Source organism: Lepidochelys kempii, chromosome 7 (assembly GCF_965140265.1).
Source record: "Lepidochelys kempii isolate rLepKem1 chromosome 7, rLepKem1.hap2, whole genome shotgun sequence".
Taxonomy (NCBI): Eukaryota; Metazoa; Chordata; order Testudines; family Cheloniidae; genus Lepidochelys; species Lepidochelys kempii.
Genome location: NC_133262.1, coordinates 28,778,305 through 28,801,499, shown reverse-complemented (window position 1 = coordinate 28,801,499; position 23,195 = coordinate 28,778,305). Strand labels below are relative to the sequence as shown.

Below are 23,195 nucleotides of genomic sequence, written 5' to 3'. Positions count from 1 at the left end.
ACGGTGTTTCCTGCTGTGTGAACATGGACAGCCCAAAAAGTGAAGTATCAGATGAAGACATCAGAGCCATAAATGCTAAGAATTTCATACCTCATTTCAGACCAGTTCAACTGCATCAAAATAGGGCAAGGATATACAGTTGCCTGTTTAAGATGTATCTGTATAGAGTTCAGATATTATAAATGATGACACAGAAAACATCCATCTTGAAACTGGGTCCCCAAAACAGGCATCTATATATATATACAGATTTACAGGAGTTTTACTTCTTGCAGTGTGTGTTGTGTGTGTGTATCTATCTATATCTATACACACACTGCAAGAAGTAAAACTCCTGTAAATCTGTATTCTGGCAGACAGCCAGACCTCCACTCACAGACCCTTTGGGCAAATTATTCCTGGAAGGGAATTAATGATCTGTGAACAGGTGGGTGCAAGATCATTGCAAGATCAGGGCTATGGCTACAGCTATAAAAAAGCAGCTCATACTACCTGACCCTCCAAATGCCCTCTGCATCACTGTCATCTGTCATGGTGGGCCCGGGGAATGGGCTCATTATGAAGATTTAAAGGAAGGACTATAGGTGAGGCCAATTTCCAACACCAGGTTCCTGCTGCTAGCAGAGATTTTTTCTAGTAGATGTCTGTGTGCAAGGCCTGTCAGAATTTGGCCCACTGTATTTGGGTTTGTAAGTGTCATGCATGTCTATGTTACATTTCCCTGATCCTAGCTTTCTACTTTACTGTTTTTTAATAGAAAAATAAAACGGAAGGGCTGAAAATACATTCCAAACATTTTGCTACAGATTCACAGATCAAGCTGGACACTACATGCATGACCGATCTGTGTTGATGACTGGTCCTTAAACAAAAAAACAGGAAAGTAATAGGTGCTTTGAAGTGCAGTGACAGAGTACTCTGTATATGCATCATTTACTACTATACATAGGAAAGTTTGGTGAGTTTACGTCTTTACTGGCTGAAATCTGCCCGTAGCAGAGTTTGCATCCTATTCATTTATGTAGGAAAAATAGCTTTTTGTCAAAAAATTAAATTCTTAAAGTGTCCATGAGCAGGAGAAGAATGTGATTTAACTCCTAAGACTAGTGAGGAAGTTTTGGCTGATCTTTGGGAGCATATATGGAAGAGGGGGTTACCCATTGAGTGGATATCCAGCCTAATAATTGCTTGGCTTATCGCCAGAGGTAGAGAAGTAGGAATGAATGAAGGGCCCAATAACAGTATGTCTGACACGCCATCTGCCAGGCATATCAGGCAGCAGATGCTTGGCATGGTTACTCAGTAAAAAACACACTCCCTGTTCTGCCAGCATGGAATGAGTGTGGAGGGCAATGTTCCCTCTCATTTTTGACAGGCCGTGTGCTCAAAAAATTTCTTCTGTGCAAATTTTTGTGCTTCTGTGCAAATTTTTGTGTGTGCGGTGTTTCACCATGTGCGCGGGGTTTAGGATCTGTGTGCGTGTGCACACGTGCACAGATTAGAGGGAACAGTGGTGGAGGGAGTAGGCATTTTTATTAAATATTTCCTCATTTTAATTTGTTGTCTTTGTATTAAAAACAGCCTCTCACATAAAGCCAGCTAATGCTGCTAATGACTACTTTTAGTCATTTATTCTTCCTCAGCCTTGACTATATGAGAGAGTTGCACTGGGTTTAACTAAAGTTGTGTCTTTGAAACTGATTTAGCTAAATTAGTCCCACACTGTGTGGACACTCTTAGTTTGGTTTAAATCAGGCTTATTTCAGTTTAGCTTTAGTCAATTAGCTAAACCAAAGTAAGTGTCTCTTAAAGTGAAATATTTCAGAGTAGCAGACGTGTTAGTCTGTATCTGCAAAAAGAACAGGAGTACTTGTGGCGCATATGCATATATGTTCCATTCTATGCATCCGATGAAGTGGGTTTTAGCCCACAAAAGCTTATGCGCTAATAAATTTGTTAGTCTCAAAGGTGCACAAGTACTCCTGTTCTTTTTTAAAGTGAAATGAGCGTCCACACAAAAGTTTGCACTACTTTAACAAAATGGGTTTAAAAAACAATTTAAGGCAAACTGGCGCAACGTTTAAATGCAGTGCTCTCCCACATGCTGTACCTGAGCTCGCCAGTATCCTTGCCAGGTTGTGAGCAGAGATCCTGGTGCAGTTTCTTCAATTCTACTGCTGTAGTGAGTCTAAGGCTTTGTCTACACTTCCAATTGAATGAAAAAACTTTTGTCATTCACAGGTGCTTAAAAAAGCTCCTCCTCCCCCCAAAGACAAAAGTTTTGTGGGGCAAGTGGCAGTATAAACGGCTCCTTGTCGGCAGGAGCGCTCTCCTGTTGACAATGCGAACCTTGTTCATAGGAGATAGAAGTATTCTGTCGACAAAAGTGCTGACAAACAGCGTTTACACTGCCCGAACGTCGCTAAAAGCTGTACAGTGTACACAAAGCCTAAATGTAACCTTACTGAACCCACTAGCCAGTTAAAAGTCATACAGTGGGTAGGGCCATGAATTTAGAATTTATGGGATTCCTTTTCCTTTCCATACCCCTCACACACACCCATCTTTTTAGGTGGGGCAGAGCAGTTCCTCTTCCCCATTGTTTTAACTATTGTGAAGTAACCAATATCTGGTGTTAGGTGCTATAAAAACTGGTACATAAAAAGATTTCAGGTTGCGAGGTATGGCTTTGTTTTCTATATTTATCTATGGCTAATCAAGAGTTTGTAAGTAAATACACACACAAACACATCTCAAATTTGCATAATTATTTAAGCTAATATAAATATCGTCAACCTATGTATCTTCCCTCCTCCAGTCCAACTTTTTCACAGGAATTTAGCCTTTAGGACACAATGACTATTGCAAGTTTTTGCCTTGCCTTTTCCCCCCACTTGGTAAAAAGTGTCTCATCTGCAAAACATCATTTTTATGGGAGCAGGTAGCAAACTATACAGAACTACATGGAATGTAGCATATACATAGATAGGGCTTGATTTTTCTCTTACAGTGGTGTAAATAAGATCAAAGATTTCTGGCCCTATTAAAGATACTTTGCACCACGTCCGCAGTGCAAAGCAGCTTTAACTCAGTTAAAGGGACACTGGAGGATTACCTCCTACATTATCTTCCTTCCAGCAATTGCTATGGGGCAAGGCTGGGGGCTGTTTCTACACCCTGGTGGTCCCTGCCTGCCAGAACAGCCCTTTGGGACTGCAGGTAACTGTAAAGTAAAATAGGCCTAAAGTTTTAGGCACTTTGCACTGGGGACTGGATCTGTCCCAGCTAGACACAGGATTACGATGGCATAAAAGGTAGCTTTAAGCCACCTTTGTCACACCCCTCCAACTTGACTGAATGTAGCTGGGACACAGCCCAGAATCTGGCCCATTCCAAGTGAATTAATGTCACTCAGTGGATGAGAACACAGCCTTCAGCCAGGTAGGCACTAAAAAGTGATATCAGCATTGCTATGTGTGTCAGGGGTCTAAAAACACCACACCCCTGACCGATGTGGCTATTCTGACATAACCCCCAGTGTAGACACAGTTAGGTTGACAGAAGAAAGCTCTCCTGACACAGCTAACTTTGTCTGTGGACGTGGAGTTCCTACATACCAACAAAAAGTTGGGTCAGGCGGCATTTATGCTACAGGGCTCTGCTGGCAGCCTGGCATAATTATACCAGCATAGCTAGTATGTCTCTGGCTCATGAACTCCGAAGTCCAATACGTTGTTAGGCAGTTTGATGAGGTGTGAAATGGCTGCTCTCCCTTCTCTATGGTTTTTGTTGCACCCTAACAATGTTTCCCATTGCCAGCTTTCTTGATCAGATTAAGGAAGAATTAGTGGAATTAATTAAAAGGCTATTCCACTAACCACCACACAGCAGGTCTGATTTCATTTTTATTCCCCACAAACTATGTCAAAGAAAAATATAAGGAACCTTAGTTACAACAGCCTCAGGTTTATGAAAAGGAAAATGGAAAGGATAGTGCAGCAGCATGGGCTGCAAATGAAGCAACCTGATTATTTCAGATCATTATGGGAAGAGAAAAGGAAGTGAACAATGGTGTTTTAAACCTCAAGTCCTTCTTCTGGAGTGATCTGTAATAAAGAAAGATACAAGTTTTTTCTTCTATATGTTATTCTTCAGTAAAGATGTACTGGGTTGGCTGGAATTGAAATGCACATGGACAAAGGTACCTATATTTGAACCGCTTAAATATCAAACTCACTGCTAGCAGAAATATAAAAGCAAATAGAGCCCATTAAAGTTGATGAGAGTCTTTCCATTTACCTTAGTGGGCTTTGGACCAGGCTCATAGTCTTTTATGGCACACATTACATCCAACCACATATTTCAGGAATGTATGGATTTTTATGTCATATACCATGTAATAAATGTAATAATTTGCGCTTGTACAGCACCTTTGATCATAGGATTTCAAAGTGCCTTACTGAAGTAGGGATTTATCAACTCAGTTTTTATAGGTGAGGAAACTGAGGCACAGAAATAACCTCTCAACTATCGTGTCTGTAAATCAGTGTCATAATCTGCAGTAGAATGCATAACCAAGATTTTCAAATATGGTTGCCTAAAGTTAGGCTTCTGAATCCATGTCTAGGCTCCTAAATAAGTGACCAGGTTTTTAAAATTGTATGAATCCAAAGTCAGTGGGAGCTGCTGGGTGCTTAGTACTTATGAAAATCTGGCCACTTATGGAGGAGCCCAAACATCAGTCTAGGATCCTAACTTCAGGCTCCCTTGTTAAAAAAGAAATCTGGGCCCATGTTTTATGAAGTCTGTTTCTCTGCTCCAGTTCCCAGGTAGAGCTGCCTCCATATATCTGATTAAAAACATCTGACATGCAAAAAATCCAAAGCTGTGTAAGTAAAAAAGGACAGGGGTAGTGGGGAGAGAAATCAGGTATATAAAAAGAGCTATATTAGAAAAGGATTCACCATTTAAATGCTTGTGTTGCAAAGGTCACAATTAGGGGTAATTGGATCCCCGATGGCTGCATTTAGAAAGCCTAGGAAGTGGGGCAACAAGTTAATTGTATCTGGTTAAACCTGGCCATTTAAACAGCTAACATTTGTCTAATGGGGCATTTGGGCAGCTATCACAGTTTTATGTGTCTGAATTATTATCCAACCTGGCTTCTATATATTTGGCTCAGATTATACCATGGGACCAATTCTGATCTCACTTAGGGTATGCCTTCAATGCAACAGCAAAGTGTGTTTTTTGGATTAGCTAATTTGGGTTAAAATAGCAGTAAAGACATTGGCAACTAGGATTTTAGCTCAGGTTAGTAGCTTGAGTTAATGTCTATGGGGGGACCCTGGGATTGAACTCAAGCTACTAACCAGAGTTAAAAGTCAAGTTGCTGTGTGACCACTGCAGTTTCAAGCTGAGTTAGCTACCCCACTTTAAGAACATACTTTGTTTTTACAGTGAAAACACACACTTACACTGGTTGTTTGCTAGTTTAACACTATTGTCTTCACTTGTGTAAATCAGGAGTAACTCCAGTGTACATGCAATTTGAACCAGGCCCAATGTTTCTGCATTTGTTCCCTTTAAATAAGTAGTGAGAATTAATCTATATTCATAATGATGAAAAAAATAAAGAGAAACCGTATTAAAACCATAACCTTAAAAAGACAAACATACAGAATGAAATCCTGGTCCCAGCAAAGTCAATGGGAGTTTTACCATTGACATCAATGGGGCCAGGATGTCACTCCCCAGACTTTGAAATCTGACATGTGTACACTTTTGAAGTCAATGAAAAGACTCCTACAGACATCAGTGGGCTTTGGACGAAGCCCATAATGTACTGCACCTCAAAGTCATTGGTGGAAACACAGTTTAAAAGCTTCAAATTTCAAAACAAAAACTATTTACCAGAGGGCTCCTGTTTTATCTCCTAAAATGCAACAGACTTACAAGTCAAAATTTAATTAAAAATGACATGAGGGTCTACAGATTTCATACAGTGTATTCCTTACCTCAAATCTTAAATTTATGTACATGCAAACTTTAGTTTAAATCAGATTTATTCTACTGTGTTTTGCTACTTCATTCAAAAGAGTTTAAATGCAAAATATTTGGGAGATGATAAAGATAATTATACAGGGATTCATCTGACACTGAGAAAATAAAAGATGAATAAATTCTAAGACAATGAAATCCTACCGCTTAGGGTTTATCCAATGGGCATACTAGACCAAAATCCTCCCTGGGGTAATTGCAGTGACTTCAATGGAGTTGCATCAGAGAGGAATTTGGTTAGAAGTCACGGGGGTTTCATTTAACAGTCTATGTGGTGTAAGAAATCTACAGCTAAAGGTCACAGCCTCTCAGACTGATCACTGAAATATTTCAAGAGAGGAGGTGCCCATTTTTAGTTGCAAGTTGCACATTCCTCCTGGCAGCTGATTTAGGCTCTTCATATGCTGCCTGGCTGTCAATGGGACATAAAAGATGCACCTGTCGACAGTCCATCTGTTATATTTGGAGGGTTTCATTTCTAGTGAAAGGTGTATTTCTAGGACTGCTGTCTTGGAAAAGAATGGGAAAGTGGGAGAAGGGAAGAAGGAAGGACTGGGAAGAAAAAAGGGAAGCAGAGGAAAGGAAAAGTAAGAGCAGGAGAGTCTAGTCCAGGCTTTCTCAGCCCATGGCTTGCCAGAATGCTTCAAAGGGTCACGTGGCAGCTCCTGCGGCTCATGTCCACAGGGCTGGGTGGGCTCTCCCTGTTCTAGGCATTATGACCTCTGGGGTCACAGTGCTGCTCAGGTTTGGCTCAGCTGTCCCTTCACCCCTCAGTCATGATGATGACCCATGTGCTGGTCACAGTGCCACTCACACAAATTTGACCCGGCCATGAGTGACAATGAAACTTTGGAGGTTGCAGCACCTGGAGTGGGGAGGCAACCCAGCCAGACTCACAGGATCAGAGCTACAGGAGTTGCTCCTGTGGGGTGAGTGCAGGACAGTCTCTGCTACCCCTGGCCCGGGCCTCCCACCCCTTCCGGGGGCAGGACCTAATATCCCCCTAGTCTATTTACCATGTCGGGACAGACCATCAACATTTACAAATGGGTCCTGAGCCCAGAAAGGTTGAGAAACACTGGTCAAGTCCTTCATTTATATCCAAATCTGTTGTCTTCTTTTTCCTTTACTCCCATCTTTTAAATCTTATTCTCTTCCAATTCTCCCTTCCCATTCCTTTCTTTTCTGTCCTCATCTTCCCTCTTCTCCTTTTCCTGTGACTCCCATCGCTTTATAATTTCAGAATTAATGACGTCCATTGACTTCACTGGCAGCAGGATCAAGTCCCTGCAGTGCAAATGGCTCTGTCCGTAGCTGAAGGCATGTCTACCCTGCATCTGGGAGTGCGCCACCCAAATTGGGTCCACAGACTCATACTCGTGCTCTAAAAATAGCTGTGTAGATGGTGCTTTGTTATTGTGGCTTTGGTTGGAGCTTGTTGTCTCAAGTCCACCACCCTGCCCCTTTCCAGGCACCTGAGCCACAATGTCTACACAATTCTGGACCCAGGCTGCAAGGTGTGGTCCCAGATGCAGGTTAGACATGCTCTAATAGGCTAATCTCCCTGGCACATGATCACTGAGGTGTTTTTTTGTCTTTGTCCTTGTTAATGTTGGGTTTCTCCTTCCCATCTTAAATAAACTTAAATATTTACTTTAATTATAGTTCAAGTTAGGATGCAGTTTATCCTGTACAGTAGAACCTCAGAGTTTCGAACACCACCGTTATGACTGACTGGTCAACCACGCATCTCATTTGGAACTGGAAGTACGCAATCAGTCAGCAGCAGAGACACACACACACAAAAAGCAAATACAGTACAATACTGTGCTAAACTACTAAAAATATAAAGGAAAAACAGAATTTTTCTTGTGCATAGTAAAGTTTCAAAGCTCTGTTAAGTCAGTGTTCAGTTGTAAACTTTTGAAAGAACAACCATAATGTTTTGTTCAGGGTTGAGAGCATTTCAGAGTTACAAGCAACCTCCATTCCTGAGGCGTTCGTATCGCTGAGGTTCTGCTGTAGTTTATCCAGAAATTAGTTGTCAGGTACAAAAAGGCAGTAGAGCTATTACTTGAGGCAAACAATACAAAAGATTATTGTGGTCAGTCTCACGATAGCTGTGTTTTTTCTTACTCTGTCCTGAAACCATGTCAGTTAGTGAGCCTTAATAAAAGTTCCCAGCCAAATGCAGACCTTTTTTCCCCGTCATCCTGGCTCTGTCACTGACTTTGGCAAGTCCCTTAACTTATACAGGCCTCAGCCTCCCCAGCTGCATGGTGAGGGATAATAAGCTCACCCATCATTGTAGATGAAAAATGCTAATCGTTTTTAACTGTATCATAGGAAGTGAAGATGACTCAGATGTCACAAGGGATGACTTGTGCACAAATGACTGTGCTGCATCAGGTGTTTTGCAGTGTACGCTATCATTTGGTTTGCCCAGGATTGCTGGTCACAGCTTGGGGGGGTGGGTGTTTTAGTATCTGTGTCACTTCCTGTTGGGGAGAGCACATGTAGACCATATCTGTGTTCTTTGTAAGTGAAGATCCTCATTGTGGTGCTGACAAGTGCTATAAAAAAATAAAAAAGTAAATTAACAAAAAGGGAATTAAAAAAGTTACATGGCAGGAGAGTTCAGCTTCATTTGGAACATTAGATGCAGGTCACTGCTGGAGGTGGGATCCTGTTCTTCATGTTGGCCTGTTCTGCTATGAAAAGTCATATGTATGTGCTCAGAAGGATACAACCAGTGAGAGGACACTGGACACAGCTTCTCAGTTCAGTACAGCAATCTTTAATACCTTGAGGCACTCTAACTTTACTGGATAAACTCTTAGATAGTCAGAGGAGCCCCTCCAAAGGGATTCAGGACAAATCAATGTTCAGAAGGGCTTTGCACATCCCAGGAAGATTGAGGGGCAACAGGAGAGGTCACTGTAGGCTCATCTACATGAGAAAATGCATCAGTATAATTTATGGTGTGAATTTAATGATCTCGTTAAACTGGTGCAAAAGGCTGGTGGACATTGGTATATCTGAATTTATTCTGTGGTTTTTTGCCAGCATAGCTATGCCATTTTGGGATGTGGTTGTTTTCATACTCCTAACCAATATAGCTATGCAGGCAAAAAATTTAAGTTTAGGCCAGACCTTATTACAAAATCAGAATATCCTCACACCCTTTTGCACTGGTTTAACGATGTCAATCAAGAAGCTGATTTAAGTTTTATATCCATGCAACTTTCTCACGTAGACAATCCTTGTGAGTGACTGTTTCAGTATTATTGTAATCAGCTTCAGTTCAGCTTCTCAGTGAGTCTTCCTGCATATACCTCTCAAGCCTCCCTTCTGTTCATGGTGCAACACTGGCAAGTCATAATCTGGGCCTGGAAACAGCATAAAAGCAGCAGTGCATCTCCACTAGATCGTCACTGAGCCAAGTCATGGACCTTTTTTCCTCCACTGCAGAGGATAGGGGGTGCTTAGTTGGCCTACAATTGCTTGTTGCATTATCTGCAGTATAATAAAAGCTTGTCTAGCCAATTAGTCAACTTTGGCCTTAAAAAAAGGAATAGAATGTTTTAAAATCTTATTTAATAGCCGTATAAAATGATAGGGTCTTGGAAATATATTCAGTGTCAACTGAAAAGAGAATGGAACACCATTAGAGCTGTATTCCCAGCACTGTGTGGAAAAATGTTTTCAATACAAGCAGCACTGCTTAGGCGTGCAATTTACCAAGCAATTAGACTAAAATGTGAATGTCTTATAAGAGAAAATTGCCAATCTATGCAAAGAAAGGATGCAGTAGTTAAAGCTTCAGTAGAGTGGAAGGTATAGAAATATTACAAGTGTACTCATTGTTCAACCTGAGCACAATGTATATCGTTAGTGGTGTTCAAATAGAATAGCCACAGGGTAAGAGGCATATGAAAGTGGAATGAGACTTTTCCCGTCTTTCAGTGGCAGGACATATAATGGGCTGTCAAAACGATAGGCGACATCTAGCATTTTATCTGAAGAGGCGTGTTTTTGTTTTTGCAGGGCATGGGCTGGAAGGCAGCAACTGGCAGTCATGTTATTGCCATCATCTTCTATAGCTATCATGGATTCCTTCACCCCCATAAGTCCAACACACCACATCACCCTGCCCAGCTGTCATGAGCCAAACACGCATTATTATATGGCTACTGTCATTCCATATATGACACATGCAAAAAGAAATGTTAAAAGGTTCTTATCCTGGAATGTCTAATGTACTTACAGCAGCTAATGATTGCACATTACATGGAAATTATAGCCCATTACTACAATAAAGGCACACAGACAAAAAGCAATACCATAAGCGACAGCCTGCAAGTCACATGTGACGCCAAGAATATAATCATCAGCATACTCCCTAATTATTTCCAAATGCACCTATGATCCAAATATTCTATACATGCCCCAGCTCAGCCAGATAATTACATTTGACAAAGGCACACGGAGTGCATGTTAGTTTATTGCATCTAATTTTGTTGTTGTCTTTCCTCAAAGCCGTTCTGAGTGTTAATTTTTAGAGCAAAGTATTTAGCATTTATTAATGCTTCACTAAAAGCCATGTGCTTTGCTGTTCCACTTTCATTTCTTCCCGTCTCCATAAGATCTTTTCCATACTGTGTCTTCTCTTGCGGCATGCTAGAATTCCGCAATAAACACAACAAATCGGTGCTACTGCTGTCACACTGTAAATTCCTTGGGGGTCTTTTTGTTCTGTGTTTGTACAGCGTCTAGCACACTGGGGTTCTGGTGCATGACTGGAGCTCCTAGGTACAACAGTAATACAAACCATAAATAATAACAATGGCTCAAGCGTGCCATTGAGGAGCAAGATGAGTGCAGCTTCTATCACTATTCCATAAAGACACTCAAAAAACAAAAATAAAATTAGGCCACAGGGAAAGGATCATTTGTTCTAAATAATCTGGAGTGAATCTGCTCTCTCTCTCTAAGGTGCCCATCACAGTGGTATCTAAGCACCAACATCAGCATGTTAATCACTACAAAGACTCCAGATGCAGATTTTTTTTTAAATGATCTGTGATTTGGGGTGCCTAACTAACTTGGTCACCTCAAAGGAACCTGGTTTTCAGAAGGTAGCTGTTTGGTTGTGCACCCAAAATCACTAGTCACTTTGAAATCTTGGCTTTGGTCTGTTTTCTCTTCTTACTGGTTTACTGTCCAATCTACAGTCATGTTCTTTCCCTCTGCTCCATGCAAATGACCCCTCCCTCTCTTTATCTAATCAATGCAAAGGAGCATTGAAACTCCCATGCGCATGTAAAATTGAGCATAATAACAGTCAATATTCATGTTCCATCTTGTGGGGCAGTGCCTAAAGACAGTTCTTTTTGTTCACACCCCAACTCATATGTTCATGACTCACTGCAAGGGTTCATACATCCTCAGATTGTTGTGGGCCGGTCAGCTTTGTTTCTATCTGTTACAGGTGGTTATGAAAGTGCTACTGCTGTAGAACAGCTGTAGCATTGCAAGAAGTTGCATGCTGGCGCCTGAAGAGAACAAGCTGTAACCCTGGTGCCTGCTGTTGGAAGATGTAGCCTCTGGTAACCTTGGTGTTAATCAGAACATTGCTGTCTATTTATCATTTTCACACTTACGCCACATTAGCATAACAGTCCGGGTCATTAGTTATTTGTCCCATGGGGACAGAGTCAGTCTGCCTGTTGCCATAAGGGCAGATGTGCTTTCACCATGTGTTTTATTCATCCATCTGACCAAGTAACTCCTTTATAAGAGCTGCAAGAATGCAATGGATTTTTGTTTTTGATGTAATTATAGTGCAAGAGAAATCAACATTTAAAAAAGAAATAAACCAGTTTCTAACAATTTGGGAGGGCAAATCATTATTTAAAATCTGTTCTAGCCTCAGTAGGGAAGACAGTAGATAGCTGGGACTAGACAGAGTGAAATTTAGACTAGAAGCATCGACCTAAAACTGCTCGGCCATACCCATGCAGGCTAGCCAAACCATTGGCCAGTTCCTGCAACCCTTATGCAGTTTAATAACTTCAAAGGGACTTCACATGAGTAAAATTACTCACCTAAGTATCTGCAGCATCAAGATTCCTATTGCAATTCAGATTAGCTGGAACTGTCTTTGCACAGGGATCCTTAATGCTTCTCCTGACCCAGTGAAGATGCTTTCCACTCTGACTCTTCTCAGAAAAAAACACGCTCATTCTAGCTATATTGGCTTTTAATTTAAAGGCACACCATCAACTTAAAAAGTACTGTCTGTCTGAAAATGTAACTTCTACTATTATAAGGGGCACATAAAATTAAAGTAAGTGAAAGATTAGAGAATGTTTTCTTTTCAGTATATTTATTTTGTGCGGTTGACAGCATTTGATATATATTTTGCTTCACTGTATAGTCCATTTTGTCTGGTCACAAGGGTCTTTCTCCATTAAAAAGTGTGGAGGATTCCTTTTCCATTGTATAAGGAATCTATTTTTGTGAATTGTAATTAAGTATATTTTCCAATGCTGCCTGCTTTGGAAAAGATGAGTCAGAATTTTGTGGAGCTGCTTTCTGGTGTATAACTCCAGGAATGCTGGTCGTTGAAAGAAAAAAGGCTTTGAAAAGAAATGACTTAATAAAAAGAATGCTTTGCATTTGTGTAACATCTTCTAGCTAAGGCTCTCAAAGCCACACAACACCCATTTGAGGCTAAGTTTTATTATACCTATTTTGCCTATATAGAGGAAGTTTTCAGGAACGGTGTGGTAAATGAGAGGAGGGATAGCTCCCTTTTGTGGACACCCAGCCAGCCCGTTAGTTATAGAATCCCTCTTGGTAGTTGTTCTCTACTTGCTTTACCTGAAAGGGTTAACAAGCCCACAGGTAAAGGGAAAGGAGTGGGCACCTGACCAAAAGAGCCAATGGGAGGGCTAGAATTTTTTAAATTGGGAAAAAACTTCCCTTTGTCTGTGTGTTGTGGTTCTCTGGGGAAGAGGGGAACAAGGCAGCAGTTATGCTGGGAGAAGCTTTAAGCCAGGTATGAAATTCTATAAGACCATACCTAGAGATTGCTTATCTGAAACCCTAGATATGTAAGTAAATTAGGGAATGCCTAGGAAGACACAATTTGGTCTTGGGCGGCCAATTCCGTCTTGCTGGCCGCCCTTCCCACAGCCCCCATTGGCCTGGAGCGGTGAACCATGGCCAGCGGGAGCCACGATCGGCCAAACCTGCGGACACGGCAGGTAAACAAACCAGTCTGGCCCGCCAGGGGCTTTCCCTGAATAAGCAGCGGACCAGCTTTGAGAACCACTGCTATAGACCACTAGGATCTGATTTGGATATGGATAGAGACCTCTTTAATGTTTTTAATGAAGTAAATACTAATGGGAATTGTGTGATCATGGGAGACATTAACTTCCCAGATATAGACTGGAGGACAAGTGCTAGTAATAATAATAGGGCTCAGATTTTCCTGGATGCGATAGCTGATGGATTCCTTCACCAAGTAGTTGCTGAACCAACAAGAGGGGATGCCATTATAGATTTGGTTTTGGTGAGCAGTGAGGACCTCATAGAAGAAATGGTTGTAGGGACAACCTTGGTTCGAGCTATCATGAGCTAATTCAGTTCAAACTAAATGGAAGGATAAACAAATATAGATCTGTGACTAGGGTTTTTGATTTCAAAAGGGCTAACTTTAAAAAATTAAGGAAATTAGTTAGGGAAGTGGATTGAACTGAAGAACTTGTGGATCTAAAGGTGGAGGAGGCCTGGAATTACTTCAGGTCAAAGTTGCAGAAACTATCAGAAGCCTGCATCCCAAAAAAGGGGAAAAAATTCACAGGCAGGAGTTGTTGAGCAAACATCTCAGAGAGGTGATTAAGAAAAAGCAGAAAGCCTATAAGGAATGGAAGATGGGAGGGATCAGCAAGGAAAGCTACCTTACTGAGGTCAGAACATGTAGGGATAAAGTGAGAAAGGCCAAAAGTCATGTGGAGTTGGACCTTGCAAAGGGAATTAAAACCAATAGTAACAGGTTTTATAGCCACATAAATGAGAATAAAACAAAGAAGGAAGAAGTGTGACTGCTAAACACTGAGAATGGAGTGGAGGTTAAGGATAATCTAGGCATGGCCCAATATCTAAACAAATACTTTGCCTCAGTCTTTAATGAGGCTAATGAGGAGCTCAGGGATAATGGCAGGATGACAAATGGGAATGGAAATATGGAGGTAGATATTACCACATCTGAGGTAGAAGCGAAACTCGAACAGCTTAATGGGACTAAATCGGGGGGCCCAGATAATCTTCATCCAAGAATATTAAAGGAACTGGCACATGAAATTGCAAGTCCATTTGCAAGAGTGTTTTATGAATCTGAAAACTCAGGGGTTCTACTGTATGACTGGAGAATTGCTAACATAGTTCCTATTTTTCAGAAAGGAAAAAAAAGTGATCCAGGTAACTACAGGCCTGTTAGTTTGACATCTGTAGTATGCAAGGTCTTGGAAAAAATTTTGAAGGAGGAAGTAGTTAAGGACATTGAGGTCAATGGTAATTGGGACAAAATACAACATGGTTTTACAAAACGTAGATCATGCCAAATCAACCTGATCTCCTTCTTTGAGAAGGTAACGGATTTTTTAGACAAAGGAAATGCAGCGGATCTAATTTACCTCAATTTCAGTAAGACATTTGATATGGTTCCACATGGGGAATTATTAAATTGGAAAAGATGGGGATCCATATGAAAATTTAAAGGTAGATAAGGAACTGGTTAAAGGGGAGACTATAATGGCTCATACTGAAAGGTGATCTCTCAGGCTGGAGGGAGGTTACTAGTGGAGTTCCTCAAGGATCGGTTTTGGGACCAATCTTATTTAATCTTTTTATTACTGACGTTGGCACAAATAGTGGGATTTTGTTAATAAAGTTTGTGGATGACACAAAGCTGGGAATTGCCAATACAGAGAAGGACCGGGATATCATACAGGAAGATCTGGATGACCTTGTAAACTGGAGTAATAGTAATAGGATGAAATTTAATAGTGAAAAGTGCAAGGTCATGCATTTAGGGATTAATAACAAGAATTTCTGTTATGAGCTGGGGACTCATCAGTTGGAAGTAACACAGGAGGAGAAGGATCTCGGAGTATTGGTTGATCACAGGATGACTATGAGCTGCCAATGTGATATGGCTGTGAAAAAAGCTAATGCAGTCTTGGGATGCATCAGGCGAGGTATTTCCAGTAGAGATAAGGAGGTGTTAGTACCGTTATATAAGGCATTGGTGAGACCTCATCTGGAATATTGTGTGCAGTTTTGGTCTCCCATGTTTAAGAAGGATGAATTCAAACTGGAACAGATACAGAGAAGGGCTAGTAGGATAATCCGAGGAATGGAAAACCTGTCTTATGAAAGGAGACTCAAAGAGCTTGGTTTAGCCTAACCAAAGGAAGGCTGAGGGGAGATATGATTGCTCTCTATAAAATATCAGAGGGATAAATACCAGGGAGGGAGAGGAATTATTTAAGCTCAGTACCAATGTGGACACAAGAACAAATGGATATAAACTGGCCATCAGGAAGCTGACTTGAAATTAGATGAAGGTTTCTAAATATCAGAGGAGTGAAATTCTGAAACAGCCTTCCAAGGGGAGCAGTGGGGGCAAAAGACATATCTGGCTTCAAGACTAAGCTTGATAAATTTATGGAGGGGATGGTATGATGGGATAGCCTCATTTTGGCAATTAATTGATCTTTGACTATTAGTAGTAAATATGCTCAGTGGTCTATGATGGGATGTTAGATGGGGTGGGAGAGTTACTACAGAGAATTCTTTCCTGGGTGTCTGGCCTGTGAGTTTTGCCCACATGCTCAGGGTTTAGCTGATTGCTATATTTGCGGTTGGGAAGGAATTTTCCTCCAGGGCCGATTGGCAGAGGCCCTGGGAGGTTTTCGCCTTCCTCTGCAGCGTGGGACACGGGTCACTTGCTGGAGGATTCTCTGTACCTTGAAGTCTTTAAACCAATTTCACAAACTAGGTCAGAACTTGGTTTCATAGCAGCTCTCAAATAATGCATCCCAAAATACTTGACATTAGCTAGGTACTCAATGCGTGTCAGCGCTTTGGGGCAGAGACCATACCAACCTTCCTTTCTGTATAGGACAAGGCATTTCTTGGAGGGAAAGATTTTGTATCTAGCACCATGGCTCTATATAAATAATTGTACATTAACTCTGAGGAAAGAGGTCACTATCTGCTCACCAATAGCTCACTCGCAAACATCAGATCCTGTTCAATAGTGAGGAATGTTGATAAAGGCTCAGCAGTTTCCACCTATTATTATTTATATTGTGGTACTCCTAGTGACCCCAGACAAAAATCAGAGCCCTTTCCGTTCACCACTGTAAACACATATTGCTGAAAACTACCATGGGACCTTTAATTTCCACCAGAGCTAGATAGACAGGACAATGATTTAAATGTCTCATCTGAAAAACTGCAGCTGTAATGTCACATTCACAATGGGGGCAAGGAGTGGGAATCCATGCCAGTGCTAGTGTACACCTCTCTCCATTATTGTACTGTACTATCTGCAGGTAACTCTTTAGGCAATGAGCCCAAGTCCTCATAAGAAAAGGTACATAGGACCAAATTCTCAGCTGCTGTAAATCAACATAGCTCCCCTGAAGAGTGCTAAGGGGAAGATTTTCAAAGGTACAAAAAAGGATTTGAAAATCTCCCCCTCAAGCCATTAACGGGGTAGAGAGTTTTCATTATTTGAAGTGTGTTTATTTTGTGATTCTACCCCTGGAGGAAAATAGCACCCAACTGTGAAATAGAAGGAAGTTAATGGATTTCAGCAGCAGCAAAATATGCTTCCTTCTGGATAGTAAGTACAAAGGCGAGAAGAAAGGTATTAGCACAGTCATCTCCTATGTGGGTTAACTGCTTGGATTCAGTGAACAAGCTGATCAGTTTTGCAGGGTCTTACATAGCTTTTTGTTTAAACACAGATGCCCCAGGACTGAGAGACGGTCCATATTCACTCTCCATAAAGCAGTATGGGACACACAAGCCAGGGCATAAGGACATTAGAATGACTGGGGAAGGGGAACAATGGTCTTTGGGTTGAGGGGTTCGAGGGCAGTGCCTGTGTGAAGGCTCAGGGAGGAGCTGCACCTGTGATCATCCGCTGAATAAAGTGACTCAAAATGTCTCCTTCCAAAAAGACATATTGCCCATTCACCCAAAAGCACACAGCAAGCACGGGGAAAGGGTTAAACCCACAACAGGCCCGCAGGCCTGGGGCTTGCATGCTGCTCATCACCTCTCCCAATGCTTAGGCAAGTCCAGCTGTATCAGGTACATCCTGGAGACCCCCTGCCTGAGTTCCATGGCCCTGCCACAGGCTCTGCCTATAATATATCTGAGTAGGCAGAGAAAGAGTCCGCTCTTGCAATTTCTCTCTCCCCCTCCCCCGCACTCTGTGTCTCTCCCACCAGCATCTCTCCCAAAGCCACTGCTGCCAGCTCATGCTCCTTTTCCTTTTTGTCTCTAGGCCAGGGTTTAACGGCATAGTAGTTTTTTTTAATCTTAGGCTCTCTCTGGCCTTCAGAAAATACGCCTGTTAACCTGGCTGGCAATAGGCAAGTAGTGATTTCCCTCGGACTAGCTCACCCATTGTTCTCTTAAGAATTCTGAAATTCTGCCTGGAGAGACCTTCTATTATTGTTTCATTTCCTGCTTGTTCCTGCCTTATGTCCTCCATTGATTTAACTCCGTGCAATCAGCCAGAATAATAATAAGCAGGTAAACTGAGATACATACAATTTTCATACAAAATAACTGATATCTCTTTCCTTCTCCACAGCTTCTTTCAGCAGACCGCCTGGAGGGAGGTAGAAGGGCCCCTTGACACAAATTAAATCATGCACATTGTAGCTAAATCCCCCACGCCCCCATCATCCACAGTGCATTAAAGAGGAAATTTTAGAGCTATTGGAATGCAAGTGTGAGGGAGGGCACTATAAAGGTCATAAATCACTGTGACAGGTTCTCCGTGCCAGCAATCAGTTTGCACTTTGAGTAAGACTGGATGAGATTTTTTAATTTTTCAAAAATTTGATGAAAAACCAGCAACATTTTGGACAATGTTGTTGTTATTGTTTCTGGCATTCATGCTCTGATTTAAAGTGAAAAGAAAAGGACTAGGAGGGGAAAAAAAAGAGAACTGAGATTTGTGAGGTATCCCTTGAAGAAATCTTAATGAGAGATTACACCTCTACCCCACAACCACCTCTGGTTCAAGAGCTCATGCACTAACAAATGATTTACAGTCCTGGTAAACTAACAATGAATGGCAAAATATTCTTAGTAGAACCAGTGTGATGTGGGGAGCAAACGCTGATCAAATGTTGCATTCTTTTCCTTTTGACAGACACATTGTGCTCTTGATGAAATTTTGGCAAACCTCAGCTAGACTTAAGGGTGTTGGAGTTTGTTACCTACCATTTCCTTTATTCTGTTCCTTTATACAAGAGGTGGGCAAACTATGGCCCGTGGGCCACATCCAGCCTGCGGGACTGTCCTGCCCAGCTCCTGAGCTCCTGGCCAGGGAGGCTTGCCCCCTACCCCGCTCCCGCTGTACCCCCTCCCCCACAGCCACACCGCCACGTGCGGAGTGCGGCTTATGCCCGCCCACCTCCCAGGCTTTCCAACAAGCCTGTCCTGCTGCTCTGAGTGGCATGGTAAGGGAGCAGGGGGAGTGGGGAGCAGGAGGTCCCAGGCGGTAGTCAGAGGACAAGCGGCTATCGGATGGGGGGCGGTCAGGAGACAGGGAGTGGGGGGGTTGGATGGGGGGGGTCCCGGGGGGCCTGTCAGGGGGCAGGGGTGTAGATAGGGGTTGGGGTGGTCAGGGGACAAGGAGCAGGGGGGCTTAGATAGGGGGTGGGGTCCTGGGGGGTGGTTGGGGCAGGGGGTCTCAGGAGGGGGTGGTCAGGAGCAGGGGGGTTGGATGGGTGGGGGGTTTTGAGGGGGGCAGTCAGGGGTTGCGAAGTGGAAGGGGATGGATGGGGGGCGGCAGCCAGGCTGTTTGGGGAGGCACAGCCTTCCCTACCTGGCCCTCCATAATGTTTTGCAATCCCGATGTGGCCCTTGGGCCAAAAAGTTTGCCCACCTCTGCTTTATACCCTTTCCTCCTTTCACCTAATAGTCTGTCAGGCAAACTTCTCTTCTAATTACTCTATGTTCGCCTGACCTTAAGTACTAGTATCTAGCCCCTATCTCCCCATTGCAGCTTTGTCAACAAAACTTGTCTTGATTAGATTCCTATTGTGATATCTTCTCCTATATGTTTACATTCCTTATATCCCACTGCATGCTATGGCCTTGTCCATACTTTGTAACCTTAAATAGGATATACAAAAGTCCTTTATTAGCTCCTGTACTTAAAAAAGCACTGGGTAACATTTTCAGCCTATTACTGGAATCTCCTCTATAGTAAATTTAGGCTTTCTTAACATGTAACTGATCTGCCTCTAACTACAGAAAAGGCAGCAGTAAAAGCAAGGTTACCTTTGGTAGACAGCAGTGTCAGTGACAAAGGTAGTAGATGTCTTGAGCTTGCTACTCTCTTGCTATCTCACTTGGATTATGCTTTCTATCAACTATATTATTTTAGCAGCAGTCAAATTATTTTATGATAATGAACCTGATGTAGCATCTTGCCTGCACAACCATAGTTTTCTTTCCTAGAAGAAATCCAGCCTGAAATGTCACAGTTGTTAGGGGGCTTATTTTCATTGAAGGTTTTGAACAAAAATAACCTTTATTAAAACGTGTTACTAAAGGTAAAATTGTCAAATAATTCTTTTTTTTAGGTCATTAATTTTTTTTAGGTCATCATTAATTCAACAGTCTTTTGGCTGACGTATCAAAGATGTGATTAAAAACCATTTATAAAGTGCAGTGTTAATTTAATCATCTCTCATACATAAAATAAGACACAGTCCCTGGAATCCCTGGCAGCAAAGCATTTAGGAATGAAGTTAGACAAGACCAGACACCTTTGAGGGAAGAGAGGCTGTGGAGATGACTAATGAAGAGACAAAGTGAAGAGGGATTGTTCAAAGAGATGTGGGTTTAGGAGCGATTATAAGGGTGGGGGAAGGAATTGAAGTATAGGAACACAGATTGTTCAGAAGAGGTCAGGGCAGCATGACAGAAAGTATAATTCTGAGTAGGAGGCAGAGATGGACTGAAGCCAGTGGTTCTCAATGTATTTACCATTGCAGGCCACATATGCTGCTCTCTTGTGCATCTATCTACACAATATATATTACCTGTATGGCCCTGAGGATGTCACATGGGCAGCAGCTGTGTGCTGATTGGGTCGCAAGAGGCCCAAGGGCTGAGAACCACTGGCTGAAGCTCTAAAGCCAAAGGATAGGGAAGAGAAGGGGAAAGGGGAGCAGAAAACAAAGGTGGGAGAAAGATTATGTAGGGCCTTGTGAGCCATTTTGCATGTTCCTGTTCTAAGAATCTATATGTTGCTCACCCACAAACCTGTGATGCAAACACTGAAATGCTGTGAAGTGTGAGCATGACGTTCACACCATTATGCGCGTTCTATCCTTTTTCTTAAACTCAAACTTTCTTATGGCCATTAGAGATGCTGCTACAAGGTTGCTGGCATCCTGCTGTGTTTGAGAAGCAGCCTCTCCTGTCATTTGCTGAAAAGAACTGCCTCCCTACTCAGCAGAATGGGGACCAAGGGCCTGGGAGCATCATCAAGAACCAGAAGAAGAAAGTGTTTACACACTATTTAATTATTTTCAATATGGGGAAAGAGGAAGGAAGGAATGAAGAGGAGATAATTGGACAGAGGAGGGGAGAAAGATGGAGACAATGGAAAGGTAGCCAGTGCTCAGATATTATAGTGATGAGTGTGGCATAAGAACCTGATTAGAATAGCAAAGGTAGAGTCCCGATAATCTTCTATTCGGTTTCCATTGATCTATCTCCCTCCTTGTCTTTCCCCATCCAACATGTCATGTGCATGACCACTTTTCTCTTGAGACCCTCAGCATCTACTTCCCATGACAAAATGTCACAACAAAAACTTAATAGCAGGTTGAAATCTGTTAAGTGGGGGCCACCTTCTTAGTTACGTTCCTCTTCAGTACACTTGTGTGCTGCTCCCTTCTGACTGGACGTGTTCCTACAGGCTGGCAGAGAAAGTGAAGAAGGCAGGTAACATGGCACCTGAAGAAGGAACCTTTCTAGCCAGAGGCTTGTGTAACATTTCCCTTTTGCTCCAAAGGATGGTATTGCATAATATACTTAACTCAGATTGAATAAGAGTTCCCTCTAGTGGACAGTCAGTTTGATATTAATTAAAAAATTAATCATGATTAATCCACTGTTAAACAATAATAGAATACCATTTATTTAAATATTTTTGGATGTTTTCTACATTTTCAAATAGATTGATTTCAATTACAACACAGAATACAAAGTGTGCAGTGCTCACTTTCTATTAATTTTTAATTACAAATATTTGCATTGTAACAAACAAAAGAAATAGTATTTTCAATTCACCTAATACAAGTACTGTAGTCCAATCTCTTTATCATGAAAGTTGAACTTACAAATGTTGAATTATGAACAAACAATAACTGCATTCAAAAATAAAACAATGTAAAACTTTAGAGCCTACAAGTCCACTCAGTCCCACTACAGCCAATCGCTCAGACAAACAAGTTTGGTTACATTTTCAGGAAATAATGGTGCCCGCTTTTTGTTTACAAGTGAGAACAGGCATTTGCATGGCACTGTTGTAACCGGCGTTGCAAGATATTTATGTGTCAGATGCGCTAAAGATTCATATGTCCCTTCATGCTTCAACCACCATTCCAGAGGATATGCATCCAAACTGATGATGGGTTCTGCTCAATAATGATCCAAAGCAGAGCGGACCAATGTATGTTCATTTTCATCATCTGAGTCAGATGCCACCAGCAGAAGTTGATTTTCTTTTTTGGTGGTTTGGGTTCTGTAGCTTCCGCATCTGAGTGTTGCTTTTTTAAGACTTTTGAAAGCATGCTCCACACCTCATCCCTCTCAGATTTTGGACAGCCCTTCAGATTCTTAAACCTTGGGTTGAGTGCTGTAGCTGTTTTTAGAAATTGCACATTGGTACCTTCTTTGCATTTTGTCAGATCTGCAGTGAAAGCGTTCTTAAAATGAACAACATGTGCTAGGTCATCACCTGAGACTGCTATAACATGAAATATATGGCAGAATGCGGGTAAAACAGAGCAGGGGACGTACAATTCTCCCCCAAGGAATTCAGTCACAAGTTTAATTCACGCACTATTTTTTTAACGAACATCATCAGCATGGAAGCAGGTCCTCTGGAACGGTGGCTGAAGCATGAAGGGGCATATGAATGTTTAGTATATCTGGCACGTAAATACCTTGCAACACCAGCTACCAAAGTGCCATGCGAACTCCTGTTCTCACTTTCACGTGACAGTGTAAGTAAGAAGCAGGCAGCACTATCTCCTGTAAATGTAAACAAACTTGTTTCTCTTAGCGATTGGCTGAACAAGAAATAGGACTGAGTGGACTTGTAGGCTCTAAAGTTTTACATTATTTTGTTTTTGAGAGCAGTTATGTAACAAAAAAAATCTACATTTGTAACTTACACTTTCATGATAGAGATTGCACTACAGTACTTGTATGAGGTGAATTGAAAAATACTATTTCTTTTGTTGATCATTTTTACAGTGCAAATATGTGTAATAAAAACATTATAAAGTGAGCACTGTACACTTTGTATTCTATGTTGTAATAGAAATCAATATATTTGAAAATGTAGAAAAACTTCCAAAATATTTAATAAACAATAGAATACCAATTGAAATTTAACAGTGCGATTAATAGCGATTAATTTTTTTAATCGCAGTTAATTTTTTTGAGTTAATCGCTTGAGTTAACGCCGATTAATCGACAGCCCTGATTATCTGTAAAGTACAGAGGGTTCTTTTGCTTCCTTTTCACCACGTTATAAAGGGTAGTTTGAACACTTGCAGTCTGAT

The 23,195-nt window shown here is 41.6% G+C and overlaps 1 long non-coding RNA gene across 1 annotated transcript in view; it reads right to left on the bottom strand.

Annotated features, from left to right (window-relative positions):
* Positions 1-8,365: 8,365 nt before the first annotated feature.
* LOC140915250 (uncharacterized) overlaps positions 8,366-23,195 on the bottom strand; it is a 44,149-nt gene continuing 29,319 nt past the window's right edge. The window contains exon 3 of the long non-coding RNA XR_012160113.1: positions 8,366-8,633. This is a non-coding gene — a long non-coding RNA (uncharacterized lncRNA). The remainder of the gene's footprint in view (positions 8,634-23,195) is intronic.